At 41.3% G+C, this 6,784-nt stretch overlaps 2 long non-coding RNA genes across 3 annotated transcripts; one reads left to right on the top strand and one right to left on the bottom strand.

The window, feature by feature from the left end:
- The first annotated feature begins 480 nt into the window (after positions 1-480).
- LOC134445023 (uncharacterized) lies at positions 481-6,139 on the top strand. 2 transcript variants are annotated; one of them, XR_010034160.1, is made up of 7 exons: positions 481-683; positions 4,305-4,404; positions 4,544-4,601; positions 4,715-4,821; positions 5,209-5,321; positions 5,449-5,507; positions 5,671-6,139. It is a non-coding gene; the product is annotated as an uncharacterized LOC134445023 (long non-coding RNA). The 2 variants fall into 2 exon arrangements; XR_010034161.1 differs by lacking the exon at positions 481-683 and adding an exon at positions 786-813.
- On the bottom strand, positions 1,458-2,661 carry LOC134445024 (uncharacterized). The gene is made up of 3 exons (XR_010034162.1): positions 2,423-2,661; positions 1,618-1,716; positions 1,458-1,469 (listed from the first exon to the last, which is right to left on the bottom strand). It is a non-coding gene; the product is annotated as an uncharacterized LOC134445024 (long non-coding RNA).
- Positions 6,140-6,784: the final 645 nt, after the last annotated feature.

The raw sequence follows: 6,784 nt of genomic DNA, 5'->3' as shown, positions 1-6,784 counted from the left end.
TGTGTGTGTGTGTGTGTGTGTGTGTGTGTGTGTGTGTGTGTGTGTGTGTGTGTGTGTGTGTGTGTGTGTGTGTGTGGCACACGACAGAGCTAAGTCTGCCACACTGTCTGCTAATGCAAAGATCTACAGTACACACATTTAAAATAGTTCCAAATGCTTGCACGTCTGATGAAATGCTAAGAAACTTCTGTGACTAGATAAAGTACCAACTTGGTGTGTTGTCTACTTACCAGGGCTACCCCAAACAAACCATTAGCTTAATCCATTTAAAATCTATCCAATTTGAAATAAAACATATAAAGTCTGGGATGGGACAAAATCAGGGCCAGTCTTTCCTTTCAAATATTATCTCAGTTTTACGTAATCTGTTTTTAAGGGTTCTGTTGGTCTTGATACGGTACCTAGGGGTGCAGCTACATGAGCTAACTAGCCAAGTGAGCACCATATAGGCTACACTCTTAAAAATGCTGGGTTATTTTTGTAACCCAAAACGCTGGGTTAGGTACGGGTTGGGTAGTTTTGGGTAGTTTTAACCCATAATGTTAACCCAGCCAGTAACCCATTTCATTGGGTTACGAGACTGCTCTGATGTCCGTGAAAGATCGTTTCAAATTTCAACTGACAATATGGGCCACGCTGCAGAAAATGTTCAAGAAGTCGGTGAAATTAAAGTCCTATGTAAGGTAAGTTGATTGTTTTAGTCCCATCATGCCATTTTTTTCATAATTTCAATACCGGGGAGAGCAAAACCGTTGTATTGTTTATGGTTGCTATAGTGATTTGAAATGACTTCTCATACTACACACAGTTATGGTAGGTCCCACACAGCAAAAGTACACCGTAATGGATCCGCCCCGGAGTCCACCGTCCGGAGGCCATCCTCCGGAACGGATCCGGTAAACGGGGCCGTATCGGCGTCCACTTGCACGCCGCCTATCATCCGACGCGGAGGCGTGGTGCGGACTCAAAAGGGACCCGTTTGTCACCCGCAACGGATCCGCGTGCAGAAGCGTACCTCCGCAGTGAGCCCGGTTCGGAGGCGCGACATCCGATGCGGACTCATTCCGTGTCCACTTATTGCATCCGTCACGGTTCCACTACTTTTTATCAGTTACGGACCCATTCCGGACTCATAGATGTTCCGGGCCGGGACCATTTTGGATCCGTGCTCATAAAGTTACTTTCTTATTATGCTATAATCCCAATAAACGAACACTAAATCAGTAACCGTTTCAAACAGCATTTAGATTTAATTCTACAGATAACACAGACCTGGCCTAGACACCGTTTAAATAAGAACCCGAAAAAAAACACAACCTGACTAAGAACTTCACTCATCATGATTTTTTATTTATCTTGACATTATTTTTCTGTCTCACTGTCATGTTGAACAATCGCGTGTCGTGGCTGCCTTCTCTTCCTTCCCCGATGCCTCATCAGTCGACGGGGAAACATCTCAGCGCTCCGATCTGAAAAGGCAACAGAGCTAAACTTAGAGCTTTCATTTAAATTTCGTAAGATGGCAATCAGACATTGCATTGCATAGGAATGGACAACGCTCTTTCACATCTCTATCCCGTGACAGTAATGATGTTGAATATTATAAGATGTACTTACTCTTGGTCGTAAAAGCCGGGAGGCAGGCGGGCATCACCGTAGCAGGGTGGATTACAGCTGGCTAGCCCTGTCCGACCCAGAGGTAATTCCACCTGTTTACTGATACACAAGATTAAGGACAAATTCAGATATTTGTAGCCCAACCACGGACACCTGTATCAAACTATGAGCCCAGCTACTTCATTCATTCACCAATGATGGACAGCATATGGGACGAGGGCGCAGTTCATGGCCATCCATTAATTGCTAATAAATAATTAGCCTGGATTTCGTTAATGTGAGGAGAACATGATGCCACCGCTTTAGGATTTGTACCGTTAAAAACACAGTTGGTGCCAAACCTGTTGAGAGCATCACCAATCCGTGTAAAAGTGTACCATGAGCCAAATTCAGACCAATATAGCCGTTTCATAGGAGTATTTGAACACTTAGACCTACGTTTAACTTTACACAAGTTTGCTTCAGTCAACCGGTTTGCTAGTAACTGGCTAGCAAGCTAACGTAAACAAGGCTGTTAAAATGGGCACAATGTTGATATTTTTTATTCAACTGCACTTCCTCCATGTATCGGATGGCATCATATTTTAACAGTATTTAGGAAATACTACAATAGCCAATGTAGTTCTCCATGTCTTTGAATGAATGAACTAGCTGTCTCGTTTTGAAAACAACTAGGGTTAACTTACACTTTTAAAGTCATAAAACAAAATCCTACGAAATATCAATAAGCATTGATAGTATAAAAGCTTCAGATATACTTTTTGTACCTTTGTGTATCACCTAATATAAATAAATCAATACTTACTGGAGAGCGCTGTTCGGTCGTGTCTGCCCCAACAAAAACTGTACCAACGTCCGTTAGATTTACAGCGCGTCCGCGTTTGTGAATCAGATATGGATGCGATTATGGTCCGCGTTTTGACGGTAGAATTTGGGGCGGCGCACGGTGGCGACCCTGATCCACCAAGTGGAACCCAAAGGAATGTGACAGTGACACGGATGTGGTGACTTGAACGCGGCTCCGCATCGGAGTCCTCTGCTGTGTGGGGTCCCATTGCCACTTCACAACTAGGCCTATGTTCAGTTCGTTGGGAGCTTAGTTTCTGGTTAGAAATTGACTCTATTATAAATGTAACTTAGTTTTTTATGTGTATAACTTGTCCTGTTCGAGTTACATCAGTGGCATCTGAAGTTATCACCAGCAGTCTGGTTTACTAATGCCGTTAGCATTATGCTAACGGTTAGCGTTATGCTAACGGGTTAACAACAATAATCATGGTTTGTTTGCAAGTTTGTTGCAAAATGTCTGCTTCATTGGGTGCTTGGTTTACTGTAGAAACGAACTCTGTTTCATTATGAATTCGTTTTGATGTAAGTTTAGCCATAACCTTTCCAGTTAATATCACACTGTATGGCATCTAACACCAGAGGAAAAAACTAGCTACTTTTCTCTGCTTTAAAATGCCGCTAGCATACATGCTAACGTGCTAGCAACAAATGTTACTTTGTTGAGGCTAGAGTTGTTTAGATATACATTAATGATACACCCAAGTTGCCCTTTTCATGTTCATGTAAAAGGGGGTTGTCAAGGAAGCATGTTTTGAACTTGTGTGTGTGCTGTTTTAGCTTTTGTCCTATGTTCCCTGCTGCTTCCAAGTAGACTGGCAAAGCGCAGGTTGTTGTTGCACCTCTGACAGGTTAGGTTTAGGGATGGTCAGGGCCAATGATACAGTAAGTAAGGTCAGGGCACAAATTTACAACTCAGAAACATTGCATTTCTGACAGGTTAAGTTTAGGGATGGCTTTGGGAAGGGCACAATTTGAAAACTCGGAAACATATAATGCGGGCAACATAGAACTCTTTTTTAGAAAAAAGGGTCCTATGTTCCCCATTCCCATACAAAGACAGGGGAACATAAGACCCGGGGAACATAGGTACGCTCCCATTATTGTGTGTACAGCTCTAGATAAATCAAAAGATAGAAATGAGGAAGGCTACTGGGTGGGTTTAAGTTTAACCCTATTCAGACTGGGCTTTTTTGGCATTCCTGGGCCTGGGGGGGGGGGGCTCTTTTGACCCCCCCCCCCATAACTCATGAACGGAATACGGTATGACCACCAAACTTTAGGGAGATGATCTACATATGGACATCTATGAATGACATAATTTTTGTGTCATTATCTGGTATTATGACGTCATAATGACATCATCTGATTATAATGCCCTAAATCTCGCCATAATGTATTTTCCATCAAATTTAGGTAATGCACTTAAATTTTAATGATTATATGCTTCAGACCACTTTAATGCTCACAAAGCTGTCTGATACTAATGGAAATAACAAAAAAAATTGAAAAAGGAACAATAATGAGACTTAGATCAGTGATTTTCGGTCAGACATACCTGTCAGAAAACCGTTGCCATGGCAACGGCAAAAATGATAAACATAATTTTTTGGTACTAAACTCTAGCTAACTAAATTTTAGGAAAAGTCACCAAGTTTCGTAGTCATAGCTTAAGTCGTTAAGGAGTTATACGTCATCAAAGTTGGTGCGGGCACTTTTAGCCCCCCCCAGTCTGGATAGGGTTAAAAGTTGTATGTGTGTTTCAAATGTCAGTCTGTTTCACACTGTTTATCAGAGATGAATAGCCTAATGTTTATGTTGTGTTATATTTTGCTTTGCAGTTGAGAAGATAGCCAGGGACCCTGTTGCTGGGTGGAGCTGTCTTGTTACTGTATGCGACCCCCATGTCTGAAAATAAGTGGAACTAGTCGGTTTCTGAAGGTGAGCAAACTTGAATTGAATGAATTTACACAAAATGTAGCTTATGTATTTTTAAATGTCAAAAATCTATTTGTTTAAGTTTCATATTTTATCCTGAGACCCATAGTGTTTATGTTGTGTGTTATTCTCTCTTTCGCAGCAAAGAAGATGGCCAGGACTCCTTGCTGATAGATGGGAGCCAGATAGAGTTGGTAGAGGTGAGTAAAATGTTACAAATCTACACAAAATGAATGTGTCAAAGATAAAACAATCTGTGTATCTCACAGTGTTAATCAGAGCTGTATGTTGTGTGTTTTATTTTGTTTTTCAGCCGAGAAGATGGCCAGGATTGCTGCTGGACGGAAGCTGTCTAGTTACATTGATTCCCCTTGTAGGACCGTGTCGGAAAATGCTGAGAAAGACCAACGGTTTTTAAAAGTGAGTAAACGTTCATACATTTACACCAGGGATGTCAAACTAAGGCCCAGGGGTCAAAACTGGCCGAGTCCTTTTGTTCGGCCTGCAAGATCATTTGAAATGTGTATTACAGTTGGCCCACATGCACCATTAATACATACTGTAATAAGACTTGACATCCAGTGTGTCACAAGAATATGAGTGGGCTCAGGCCAGTGAAGTAGCTCACGCTCATGTGCAACAGAATATATGCAGGCACAGTGAATTATGATGGGAATCTGTTTATGAAATTTAAATTAGTATTAACTGTGTGTATGCACAATTTTAGTTCAACTTAAAACAATCTGTGTATCTCACGGTGTTAATCAGAGATGCAGTCATGTTTGTTGTGATTATTCTGCTTTTCAGAGAAGATGGCCAGGATTCCTTGCTGCTGGATGGAAGCGGTCTAGTTGCAGTACATTAAGCCCCCTTGTAGGACCATGTTGGAAAATGCTGAGAAAGACCAACAGCTTCTAAAGGTGAGCACATGTTAAAAAATCTACACAAAATGTATGTGTGTTTCAAAGATCTAACAGTCTGAATCACACTCTGTTAATCAGATATGCATAGTTATGGTTATGTTGTGTGTTAATCTCTCCTTTGCAGCTGAGAAGATGGCCAGGGACTCTTTGCTGCTGGATGGAAGCTGTCTAGAGCTGCTAGAGGTCAGTAAAATATGATAAATTCTGTACAAAAATGTTTGTCAAATATTGTGTTAATCAGATCCATAGTTATGTTAATGTTGTGTATTGTGTTTTCCATGGTATGTGTTTCAAAAGAATCTGACAGCCCACTTATCAAAACTTTTTTTCCCCCCACTTCCCTTAGTGTCACTCTGGTTGCCACCTTCTCCCATAAGGACACGTTGACTGAGGGAGATATTGAGCCCTGCCCTGACTCTGCACACAACCAAGGAGAGTGCCAGTAGCGCGCACACACACACACACACACACACACACACACACACACACACACACACACACACACACACACACACACACACACCTTTTATGGATGAAAGTGTTTTTATATTCATTAACTTTTCAGCTAGAGGCTGCCTGAGTTTGTAAGAATGTCAGTGTTGTATTTTCAGGTTATTGTCATTTTAAGTTAGCTTCAACCTTGTCAGACCATCAGATTCGCCCTGCTCCCAAACCAAAATTTAGAAGATTCAGGCAGGATCACTTAATTTTAAGTTAGAAGTCATGTGTGTTTCCTATATGTGTTTTTTTGCCCTTAATACCTACTGGGATATTGATGTGTATTTTAATTGCATATCAAATAAACTGACTTTCGATTTGAAATAAGCTGTATCTGTGTGGTATGTGTCGGCATGAGGTCGTTATTAATTGATATTGCATAATGAGATTGAATAAGCATAAGTGACAATAACTTGGGTAAACCAACATTCTTACTGCCACTTTTTGTTAACATTTTCCCTGCCTCTATGCTTGAGCAAGGCTGACTAATTACTTAAATTAATTTATCATTCCAGCATTGCTTTAGCATAGGTGGTGGCAAACCATTCATGGCAGTAAGAGTTTTGGTTTACCCATGATTTTACTTAATTTTTGCAACCCAAACATTCGGTTAGATCAACCCTACAATAAAGTTGTTTCAACCCATCTGCTGGGTTAATTTCACAACCCAACTTAACCCAATGAACAGGGTTAAAATGTGTAACCCAGCGTGCTTGGTTATTCCAACCCATAATGGGTTTATGTCATTTTTGACCCAGCGCTGGGTTGTTTTTGGGTTATTTTTAACCCAGCCTTTTTAAGAGTGTAGTCTACTCTGCTGCGTTTGTGGAACGTGAGCGAACGGTGCAGGGAGAGGGGGAGTGGGGGTGTTGGTGAGTAGGGTGGAAATGAGGGATAAGGGGTCTATGAAAACACAAACAAAAACAGTGTGGCAGCACATGGACTACAGAGGCCAAAAATCT

The sequence above is a fragment of the Engraulis encrasicolus genome, unplaced genomic scaffold (genome assembly GCF_034702125.1).
Source record: "Engraulis encrasicolus isolate BLACKSEA-1 unplaced genomic scaffold, IST_EnEncr_1.0 scaffold_937_np1212, whole genome shotgun sequence".
NCBI lineage: Eukaryota > Metazoa > Chordata > Actinopteri > Clupeiformes > Engraulidae > Engraulis > Engraulis encrasicolus.
This window is presented reverse-complemented; position numbering and strand designations above follow the sequence as displayed.